Genomic DNA, 12593 nt, shown 5'->3' on the forward strand with positions numbered 1-12593 from the left:
TACTTCATACTGTAGCCACCCTCTACTCATGATGTATTGAATCAACGAAAACTTGCATGGTTCAGATCACAGGAAGGGGTAGAGTAGAGATGAAAATATTCAATGTGAAACCCGTAGCAGCCGGATTGTGTGGAGTCAATAAAACGACAAATACTAAATGGTAAATGAGAAATATACACATTGCTTATCTGTCTCTGTGTAGTAATTTTCCTTCTCTTCAACTGTCCTTCAAATTTTCTCTTTTGCAAGAAAAGGAACACATGGCTTCAATATTCACTTCTGTTCTGCAGTCATCCCTCCTGAAATAAAAGTTAAGCATTGCATTGTTATTATGATAATACATACAATAAACCTTGCTCCAAACCATTTGATGCAAAGCAAATCCACCTCCCACCCACAGCGGTGCTCCTTCTAGAGCATGCATGTCAAACTCCAGTCCTCGAGGGTCCCAAACAGGCCAGGTTTTCAGTAGGGATATCCTGAAAACCTGGCCTGTTTGCTGCCCTCGAGGACTGGAGTTTGACATCCTTGTTCTTGAGCTTCTACCACGCAAGTCATCCATGTGAGTGACACTGTACTGCAGTCCTGGTCTGCACACAATCTACTGAATCAATGACATCACACTGTAAAGGCAATCTACAAGATGTATTAGTTGTCCACACTTCCGAAATGTTACTTTTATGTCCAAATCACTTATTCCCATGACCTGATATTTGTATTTGTTATTTATAGGATTGTCACAAAGAGTTGATGAGGTCACCAAATGATAGTATGTAGAGAGAAAGAGAGATCTCAGAACAGAGCCCTGATGTATACCCACAGACAGATCAATAGAAGACGAAGACATGTTAGCAACAGAGATGGAGAATGTGTGACAGGAAAGTTATGATGAAAACCAGGATAGAACTGTGTTACGGATACCAAGAGAGAGTTTAGAATATGAAGGAGGAGAGTGATTGAGAGCATCAAACGCAGCAGATAGATCAAGTAGGATTAGTAGGGAAAAGTGACCTTGGGAATTTGCTTTAAGCACAGTCTGTAGAACGAGCTGTACGAAAGGCAGGTTGTAAAGGATCCAGGAGGGCATGTGATTTAAGAATGTTGACATTCTAGCAATTAGGAGACAAACAGCAGGAGGGATATAGGGCGGTAGTTAGTAAGGCACATAGGGTGTAGGTTGTTTCTGAGAAAAGGGTGACCACTACAGGCTTAAAGTAAGAGGGTAAAGAGCCAGAGAATAGGGAGGACTTGAAGATGTGGGTGAGAGTGGGGACTAAGAGATGCAGTAAGGTGTGAGGGGATACGATCTAGAGGGCATGTGGTAGAGGGAGAAGAGAAGATGATTAGCTTCCAGCTCTGTAAGAGAAGAAAAGGAGTCAAATGCAGAAGGAGAATTAGGTAGAAGGAGAGAAGGGGGAAGGGACAGAAGGAATCTCCTTGTGGGTGGCATCCACCTTGCCTCTGAAGTAGTCAAATGCTTGAGGAGAAGTGAAGGAAGGATGGCAAGTGTGAGAAGAAGGTTAGTGGAGGGAGTCAAATACAGGGGAAAAAAGACAGCGTAAATTAAATTTGTGTGTTGATGAATGTGGAAAAAAAAGTAGTGTGGTTTGGCCCAAGAGAGCAGCTTTATACAGGACTGGAGACATTTTTACTGTAGAAAAATCAAACATCAAGTGTGAGATTTCCTTCAAAGGCATTAAGAACAGCGAGTGGAAGTGTGATGAACATGTTTGGGAATTTAGCCAAGGGTGTGGGTTAGAGGGACGAGTGTGTCAGAGCTTGAAGGGGCATATAGAGGATAGCATTGTAAGAGTTAATAAGATTGTCAGTTTAAGCAGAAAGAGAGAGAGAGAGAGCAGAGAGGTTAGAGTAGATGTCAGAGGAGAGTTTAATTAAGCAGAGGAAAATCAGTGGGACAGGTAAGATGGGGTGAGGGGAATGACTGATTGTGAATGATGAGAGCAGAAGAGGTCATGTACAACTAGAGCCTTGTTAGTCAGAGAACGGACATTCCAGAGGGCATAGGAGAAGGGAAGAGAAAAGTAAGGAAAGGAATGTGGATTACATTAGATAGGTTAACACTCTTAGCAGGGAGGCAGAGGCAGGGAGACCCGATGTGTATATGAGCAGGTTCAAGATTATAAGAGATATCCCACACATCAGCAAACATAGAAGGAGACACAGAGATAGGTGTAGAGAGAGCCAGAGATAGCTCTATGTAGAGAGAGAGGGACGTAGAGAGAATGAGACAGATAGGCGCAGAGAGAGGGGGCGCAGAGAGAGGGGGCGCAGAAAGAGGGGGCGCAGAGAGAGAGGGGGCGCAGAGAGAGAGGGGGCGCAGAGAGAGAGGGGGCGCAGAGAGAGAGGGGGCGCAGAGAGAGAGGGGGCGCAGAGAGAGAGGGGGCGCAGAGAGAGAGGGGGCGCAGAGAGAGAGGGGGCGCAGAGAGAGAGGGGGCGCAGAGAGAGAGGGGTGCAGAGAGAGAGGGGGCGCAGAGAGAGGGGGCGCAGAGAATAGGATGTACATGAGTGCTTTTCATTGAGCAGTGCAGAAATAGCTGCAATAGAGGTCTGTACAAATGGTGCAGTGTGTAGACACATGCAAAGGTAGGGGAAGGAAAGAGGAGAACATGTGGATAAAAGCAGGAGTGTGGAAGTTAGAGAAATTAGAAAAGTTTAACAGAGGAGTGAGGAAACAGCAAGCAGAAAGAACAAGAGAGAGGTTACATTGGGATGACGTTCTGTGGTAAAGAGAAAATGCTAGGAGAGAGCTTTCAAATATTAGAGGACATGAATTGAGGGAGCAAATGTATAAATCAAAACCTGAGGGGGAGGTATAGCACGAAAGCTTGCACAGCAGATTATAGTCTTAATGTTGCGTGTACCTGTCAGGGTATTCAAGAAGTTAAATTCTCACAAGTGCAGAGTTCATGATGAAATGCTGAATCTAGTTCCCCTCCAATTTAATTTTAATATAACTTTTCCATTCTTCATTACTGCAAAAAGCAAACAAAACAAAACCACATTGCATTACTATTTTCAAAATGGATTGAATGGCATATTCTACAGTGATTGTGTGATGCCAATATTCCCCACTCACTCGTAGTGAAGCACATATTGTACTAGTGTTGAAAGAAGGCCGGTAGAGTCAGGTATGCAGTACTGATAAAACAATAAGTGCCCGTCGTAAGTACCAGCTCCGCAACAGTGCGGGCATCACATTAGTGACGTGGATGAACATATATGGATAAGCCCATATTAAGGCATCACGTGACCAGAGCCGTCACTGACTGGGTATACGTAAAGACGCAGGGAGATGCAAGGAAAGGGAGGGAGAGAGACAGGGAGAAGATGTGAAACGGAGGAAGGCACGGATGGAGAGAGGGAGTTCTTCCGAGCTTCTGCGGGCCTCTCTCTTTCACTGGTGCATGCTGGGAGCTGGTCCCAACATCCACAAAGTATGTGTGTATTATTGGTTGTATTTTATGGGGGTAGGAGGGTAGTGTGTATATTGTGTGTGTGGGAGTATTATATTGTGTGTAGAGGTGCAGAGGAGAGTACTAGATTGTGTATCTTGTGTAAGGGTGTTGTGTATATTGTGTTTGGAGCTATAATATTATTGGGGAGATTAGTATTGAGGAGGTATTATAGTGTGTATTGTGGGGAGTATTAGTGTGTGTGTATTGTTTGTGGGTGACAGATGCTGGGGGTATGCAGCAATCCCTGCACTGAGGTCCGAGGCGGCTCTGCATCGCTCGCACACACTGTGGACGACCAAGCATGTGCCCATGATAATCATGGCCTTAGAGGGATGAGTGTGTCAGAGCCTAGAAGGGGCATATATATGATGGAGGAGGGAGGAGATGATAGCATTGTAAAAGTTAACAAGATAGTTAGTTTAAGCAGAAAGTGAGGAGAGGTTAGAGATAAGGGTAGATGTCAGAGGAGAGAGTTCAATTAAGCTGAGGTATCGAGTAGGACAGGGGTGAGGGGAATGAGAGGTGGTGGATGATGAGAGCAGAAGAGGTCATGTACAAATAGACCTTGTTAGTCAGAGAGCAGACATTCCAGAGGGCACGTGAGAAGTGAAGAGTAAAGTGAGACATGGAATGTGGATTACATTAGATGGGTTAATACGCTTAGCAGGGAGGTGGAGAGAGAGAGGCAAGAGGCAGAGAGTGGTGCAGGGGTTGAGGAAGAGATGTTGCATGTACCTTATCAGAACATTAAAGAACATCAATTCACACTGGTGCAGAGTTGATGATGAATCCAGTTCACCTCCAATTCAATTTTAACAGAAATTTTTCATTCTTCATTACTGAAAAAAAAGAAAAGTAAAAAACATTGCATTACTATTTTCAAAATGGATTGAGTTCCCCCAACAATGACTATGTGTTACCAATATATCCCTCTCAGTCCCACTGCAGCATATACTGTACCAGTGTGAAAGTAGGAAGGTACACAGTACCGGTAAAACAATACGTGCCGGTACTATGCACCATATGAATTATAAGGGGATGTAAATCTCCCAGTCTCTCTCCATATCCGCAACAGAGCGGGCTCCGGTCAGTGGCATGGATGCCCATATATGGGTATGCTCATATTTGGGCATCCCATGTCACTGACCGGAGCCGGCTCTGAGTATAGGGATATATGCGGAGACGCAGAGGTGCAAGGAAATGGGAGGAGGCACGGTGAGAAACAGGGAGAGACCACAGGAAGATAGAGGGCAACAACTTCCACAAGGTACTTGTATGGGTATAATTGTTTGTATTTTGTGCAGAGGGGGTAATTTCAGATAAAATACAATTCTCCACCCTCTACGAAACAATTCCACTTTGTTCAGTAAGCCAGAAAGTCTTGGTCCCATGTGGACTGAATTTAATGCAAATAAGGTCCTTAATACACAAGTAAAGAATATAGTTACTTATTCTCTACTGTAAGAAGTGCCACATTGCCCACTATTTGGGTCCTGTGCCCAGATTGTGACCATGCATGGCAGAGGTGAGATTCCCCCAACTCCAATTTGCTACACTCTCCAAGAGAGATAATTGTGATCAGAGGTGGAACTAGGGGAGTGGGTGAGCAGGGTCGCTGCCCAGGGAGTTACCTGACTGGGGGCACGGAAATCTCATTTAGTGCATATGTTGCGGCACTGCATTGATTGACCGGTCAATCTGCACTGCTGCCTGTCACAGTGACATCCTGATCGGGCACTGTGATCAGCTATAGCACTGACCCAGGTGAGATAGTTCAGCACTTTACAAGGAGGGAACAGATGTTGTGGGTGACAGATGCTGGGGGTAGGCCAAGACTGTTGGCCAGAGTAATGTGGAGACTTACTGCACTCTGCATGCCCATCCTCTCCCTGACATCAGGGGAAGGAAGTGGCCCTGGGGTGTGTGTAGGTATGCCAGATGACAGTGTATGCATAAGTAAGTATGCCTGTGGAGTGGGAGGTGTAGGGGCGTTAATCTGGAGGACTTAAACCAGGCACAAAAGCACATAGATACCTCTGATTATACCGCACCAAATGCTGATAATATCATGCTGTAGCTGCACTTTACAGAAGATGATGCAGATGTCATCAGTTGTTGGTGGGTTCATTAAATCAATCCATCATATCATAGCCACATTGTGCATATGATGTACTGAATCAGTAACACCAGGAAGACATCTCCATGTTAGGGGTAGAGTTGAAGTTAACAGAATATGTCCAGCACTGTGGTGTGTAGCCCATAAATAATAATTGTGCACATTACCAGAACAACATACTGTCAACTGCAAGATCATTTTGCTGCTTGTAGTGTATGCTCGTCCTGTGCAGTGTTGTAGTAGATCCATCTCTTCAGTGTTCACTGCAACAAAAGTAAGACATTGCATTAATATTACAGACGTTTGGGGGCTGAAATCTCACTTCGCTGCGGACAATTTCCCTTTGCATAAGATTCTTGTGATTATGTCAATGATGATCAATAACTACATCATAACACAGCCGCTCTATACAGAAGATGTACTTGCTATCAATGGTCATGGAGGTAATACGTCACACAATGTACAGATATAGCAAGGATTATTTCTTCCTCTGGTGCATTATGGCATTATGATGGGAAATGTTGTGAGATTCTGCATTATCAGCATCACTGAATCTTTTGGAAATTAAGTGATATTCTATGTTTTAATGCAATATTATGGATGATCAGCCGGTAAAATAATAATAGCTTGCTGTATCTGTAGCCATGCTCTACCCATGATGTGCTGAACCAATGACTGCAGAGAGATTCAGAGTGGTAAACATGACTGGAACGCATCTCTGAATAATGGGCAGCAAAGCAGTGCAGAATAGGAGGTGAAAGTATTTAAAATGGAAGACCCTTAGCAGCTGTGTGGGGAGTAGACAGTACAGACTGACCAAGTAAATGGTAAAAGGAGTAACTTCAACATTACTTGGCTTTGTTCTCCACATTGAAGCTTTCCTCCTCTTTAAATCACTAATACTGATGCCATGTGTAACCTGTACTGAGAGTTATATAATCTACTGGCCTAGATGAAACCATATGATGCAAACAGGATCCATCCCACTCCAGATTCATAGAATTGAACCACCTCAACCTTTCATAACAATCACATAGAACTGCAGCTGTGCGCTACTGCACATGTTCTTGTTATGAATGGTAGTAGATGTGGTCCTTGGGTCTTTACTTCATACTGTAGCCACCCTCTACTCATGATGTATTGAATCAACGAATACTTGCATGGTTCAGATCACAGGAAGGGGTAGAGTAGAGATGAAAATATTCAATGTGAAACCCGTAGCAGCCGGATTGTGTGGAGTCAATAAAACGACAAATACTAAATGGTAAATGAGAAATATACACATTGCTTATCTGTCTCGGTGTAGTAATTTTCCTTCTCTTCAACTGTCCTTCAAATTTTCTCTTTTGCAAGAAAAGGAACACATGGCTTCAATATTCACTTCTGTTCTGCAGTCATCCCTCCTGAAATAAAAGTTAAGCATTGCATTGTTATTATGATAATACATACAATAAACCTTGCTCCAAACCATTTGATGCAAAGCAAATCCACCTCCCACCCACAGCGGTGCTCCTTCTAGAGCATGCATGTCAAACTCCAGTCCTCGAGGGTCCCAAACAGGCCAGGTTTTCAGTAGGGATATCCTGAAAACCTGGCCTGTTTGCTGCCCTCGAGGACTGGAGTTTGACATCCTTGTTCTTGAGCTTCTACCACGCAAGTCATCCATGTGAGTGACACTGTACTGCAGTCCTGGTCTGCACACAATCTACTGAATCAATGACATCACACTGTAAAGGCAATCTACAAGATGTATTAGTTGTCCACACTTCCGAAATGTTACTTTTATGTCCAAATCACTTATTCCCATGACCTGATATTTGTATTTGTTATTTATAGGATTGTCACACAGAGTTGATGAGGTCACCAAATGATAGTATGTAGAGAGAAAGAGAGATCTCAGAACAGAGCCCTGATGTATACCCACAGACAGATCAATAGAAGACGAAGACATGTTAGCAACAGAGATGGAGAATGTGTGACAGGAAAGTTATGATGAAAACCAGGATAGAACTGTGTTACGGATACCAAGAGAGAGTTTAGAATATGAAGGAGGAGAGTGATTGAGAGCATCAAACGCAGCAGATAGATCAAGTAGGATTAGTAGGGAAAAGTGACCTTGGGAATTTGCTTTAAGCACAGTCTGTAGAACGAGCTGTACGAAAGGCAGGTTGTAAAGGATCCAGGAGGGAATGTGATTTAAGAATGTTGACATTCTAGCAATTAGGAGACAAACAGCAGGAGGGATACAGGGCGGTAGTTAGTAAGGCACATAGGGTGTAGGTTGTTTCTGAGAAAAGGGTGACCACTACAGGCTTAAAGTAAGAGGGTAAAGAGCCAGAGAATAGGGAGGAATTGAAGATGTGGGTGAGAGTGGGGACTAAGAGATGCAGTAAGGTGTGAGGGGATACGATCTAGAGGGCATGTGGTAGAGGGAGAAGAGAAGATGATTAGCTTCCAGCTCTGTAAGAGAAGAAAAGGAGTCAAATGCAGAAGGAGAATTAGGTAGAAGGAGAGAAGGGGAAGGGACAGAAGGAATCTCCTTGTGGGTGGCATCCACCTTGCCTCTGAAGTAGTCAAATGCTTGAGGACAAGTGAAGGAAGGATGGCAAGTGTGAGGAGAAGGTTAGTGGAGGGAGTCAAATACAGGGAAAAAAAGACAGCGTAAATTAAATTTGAGTGTTGATGAATGTGAAAAAAAAGTAGTGTGGTTTGGCCCCAGAGAGCAGCTTTATACAGGACTGGAGACATTTTTACTGTAGAAAAATCAAATATCAATTGTGTGATTTCCTTCATAGGCATTAAGAACAGCGAGTGGAAGTGTGATGAACATGTTTGGGAATTTAGCCAAGGGTGTGGGCTAGAGGGACAAGTGTGTCAGAGCCTAGAGGGGGCATATAGATAGGAGGATAGCATTGTAAGAGTTAATAAGATTGTTAGTTTAAGCGGAAAGAGAGAGAGAGGTTAGAGTAGATGTCAGAGGAGAGTTTAATTAAGCAGAGGAAAATCAGTGGGACAGGTAAGATGGGGTGAGGGGAATGACTGATTGTGAATGATGAGAGCAGAAGAGGTCATGTACAACTAGAGCCTTGTTAGTCAGAGAACGGGCATTCCAGATGGCATAGGAGAAGGGAAAAGAAAAGTAAGGAAAGGAATGTGGATTACATTAGATAGGTTAACACTCTTAGCAGGGAGGCAGAGGCAGGGAGGCCCGATGTGTATATGAGCAGGTTCAAGATTATAAGAGATATCCCACACATCAGCAAACATAGAAGGAGACACAGAGATAGGTGTAGAGAGAGACAGAGATAGCTCTATGTAGAGAGAGAGGGACGTAGAGAGAATGAGACAGATAGGCGCAGAGAGAGGGGGCGCAGAGAGAGGAGGCGCCAAAAGAGGGGGCGCAGAGAGAGGGGGCACAGAGAATAGGATATTAAAGAGTGCTTTTCATTGAGCAGTGCAGAAATAGCTGCAATAGAGGTCTGTACAAATGGTGCAGTGTGTAGACACATGCAAAGGTAGGGGAAGGAAAGAGGAGAACATGTGGATAAAAGCAGGAGTGTGGAAGTTAGAGAAATTAGAAAAGTTTAACAGAGGAGTGAGGAAACAGCAAGCAGAAAGAACAAGAGAGAGGTTACATTGGGATGACGTTCTGTGGTAAAGAGAAAATGCTAGGAGAGAGCTTTCAAATATTAGAGGACATGAATTGAGGGAGCAAATGTATAAATCAAAACCTGAGGGGGAGGTATAGCACGAAAGCTTGCACAGCAGATTATAGTCTTAATGTTGCGTGTACCTGTCAGGGTATTCAAGAAGTTAAATTCTCACAAGTGCAGAGTTCATGATGAAATGCTGAATCTAGTCCCCCTCCAATTTAATTTTAATATAACTTTTCCATTCTTCATTACTGCAAAAAGCAAACAAAACAAAACCACATTGCATTACTATTTTCAAAATGGATTGAATGGCATATTCAACAGTGACTGTGTGATGCCAATATTCCCCACTCACTCGTAGTGAAGCACATATTGTACTAGTGTTGAAAGTAGGCCGGTAGAGTCAGGTACGCAGTACTGATAAAACAATAAGTGCCCGTCGTAAGTACCAGCTCCGCAACAGTGCGGGCATCACATTAGTGACGTGGATGAACATATATGGATAAGCCCATATTAAGGCATCACGTGACCAGAGCCGTCACTGACTGGGTATACGTAAAGACGCAGGGAGATGCAAGGAAAGGGAGGGAGAGAGACAGGGAGAAGATGTGAAACGGAGGAAGGCACGGATGGAGGGAGTTCTTCCGAGCTTCTGCGGGCCTCTCTCTTTCACTGGTGCATGCCGGGAGCTGGTCCCAACATCCACAAAGTGTGTGTGTATTATTGGTTGTATTTTATGGGGGTAGGAGGGTAGTGTGTATATTGTGTGTGTGGGAGTATTATATTGTGTGTAGAGGTGCAGAGGAGAGTACTAGATTGTGTATCTTGTGTAAGGGTGTTGTGTATATTGTGTTTGGAGCTATAATATTATTGGGGAGATTAGTATTGAGGAGGTATTATAGTGTGTATTGTGGGGAGTATTAGTGTGTGTATTGTTTGTGGGTGACAGATGCTGGGGGTATGCAGCAATCCCTGCACTGAGGTCCGAGGCGGTTCTGCATCGCTCGCACACACTGTGGATGACCAAGCATGTGCCCATGATAATCATGGCCTTAGAGGGATGAGTGTGTCAGAGCCTAGAAGGGGCATATATATGATGGAGGAGGGAGGAGGAGGAGGGAGGAGGAGGAGATGATAGCATTGTAAAAGTTAACAAGATAGTTAGTTTAAGCAGAAAGTGAGGAGAGGTTAGAGATAAGGGTAGATGTCAGAGGAGAGAGTTCAATTAAGCTGAGGTATCGAGTAGGAAAGGGGTGAGGGGAATGAGAGGTGGTGGATGAGAGCAGAAGAGGTCATGTACAAATAGACCTTGTTAGTCAGAGAGCAGTCATTCCAGAGGGCACGTGAGAAGTGAAGAGTAAAGTGAGACATGGAATGTGGATTACATTAGATGGGTTAATACGCTTAGCAGGGAGGTGGAGAGAGAGAGGCAAGAGGCAGAGAGTGGTGCAGGGGTTGAGGAAGAGATGTTGCATGTACCTTATCAGAACATTAAAGAACATCAATTCACACTGGTGCAGAGTTGATGATGAATCCAGTTCACCTCCAATTCAATTTTAACAGAAATGTTTCATTCTTCATTACTGAAAAAAAAGAAAAGTAAAAAACATTTCATTACTATTTTCAAAATGGATTGAATTCCCCCAACAATGACTATGTGTTACCAATATATCCCTCTCAGTCCCACTGCAGCATATACTGTACCAGTGTGAAAGTAGGAAGGTACACAGTACCGGTAAAACAATACGTGCCGGTACTATGCACCATATGAATTATAAGGGGATGTAAATCTCCCAGTCTCTCTCCATATCCGCAACAGAGCGGGCTCCGGTCAGTGGCATGGATGCCCATATATGGGTATGCTCATATTTGGGCATCCCATGTCACTGACCGGAGCCGGCTCTGAGTATAGGGATATATGCGGAGACGCAGAGGTGCAAGGAAATGGGAGGAGGCACGGTGAGAAACAGGGAGAGACCACAGGAAGATAGAGGGCAACAACTTCCACAAGGTACTTGTATGGGTATAATTGTTTGTATTTTGTGCAGAGGGGGTAATTTCAGATAAAATACAATTCTCCACCCTCTACGAAACAATTCCACTTTGTTCAGTAAGCCAGAAAGTCTTGGTCCCATGTGGACTGAATTTAATGCAAATAAGGTCCTTAATACACAAGTAAAGAATAAAGTTACTTATTCTCTACTGTAAGAAGTGCCACATTGCCCACTATTTGGGTCCTGTGCCCAGATTGTGACCATGCATGGCAGAGGTGAGATTCCCCCAACTCCAATTTGCTACACTCTCCAAGAGAGATAATTGTGATCAGAGGTGGAACTAGGGGAGGGTGTGAGCAGGGTCACTGCCCAGGGAGTAACCTGACTGGGGGCACGGAAATCTCATTTAGTGCATATGTTGCGGCACTGCATTGATTGACCGGTCAATCTGCACTGCTGCCTGTCACAGTGACATCCTGATCGGGCACTGTGATCAGCTATAGCACTGACCCAGGTGAGATAGTTCAGCACTTTACAAGGAGGGAACAGATGTTGTGGGTGACAGATGCTGGAGGTAGGCCAAGACTGTTGGCCAGAGTAACGTGGAGACTTACTGCACTCTGCATGCCCATCCTCTCCCTGACATCAGGGGAAGGAAGTGGCCCTGGGGTGTGTGTAGGTATGCCAGATGTCAGTGTATGCATAAGTAAGTATGCCTGTGTAGTGGGAGGTGTAGGGGCGTTAAGCTGGAGGACTTAAAACAGGCACAAAAGCACATAGATACCTCTGATTATACCGCACCAAATGCTGATAATATCATGCTGTAGCTGCACTTTACAGAAGATGATGCAGATGTCATCATTGGTTGGTGGGTTCATTAAATCAATCCATCATATCATAACCACACTGTGCATATGATGTACTGAATCAGTAACACCAGGAAGACATCTCCATGTTAGGAGTAGAGTTGAAGTTAACAGAATATGTCCAGCACTGTGGTGTGTAGCCCATAAATAATAATTGTGCACATTACCAGAACAACATACTGTCAACTGCAAGATCATTTTGCTGCTTGTAGCGTATGCTCATTCTGTACAGTGTTGTAGTAGATCCGTCTCTTCAGTGTTCACTGCAACAAAAGTAAGACATTGCATTAATATTACAGACGTTTGGGGGCTGAAATCTCACTTCGCTGCGGACAATTTCCCTTTGCATAAGATTCTTGTGATTATGTCAATGATGATCAATAACTGCATCATAACACAGCCGCTCTATACAGAAGATGTACTTGCTCTCATTGGTCATTGAGGTAATACGTCACACAATGTACAGATATAGCAAGGATTATTTCTCC

This window comes from Ascaphus truei, unplaced genomic scaffold (genome assembly GCF_040206685.1).
Source record: "Ascaphus truei isolate aAscTru1 unplaced genomic scaffold, aAscTru1.hap1 HAP1_SCAFFOLD_768, whole genome shotgun sequence".
NCBI lineage: Eukaryota > Metazoa > Chordata > Amphibia > Anura > Ascaphidae > Ascaphus > Ascaphus truei.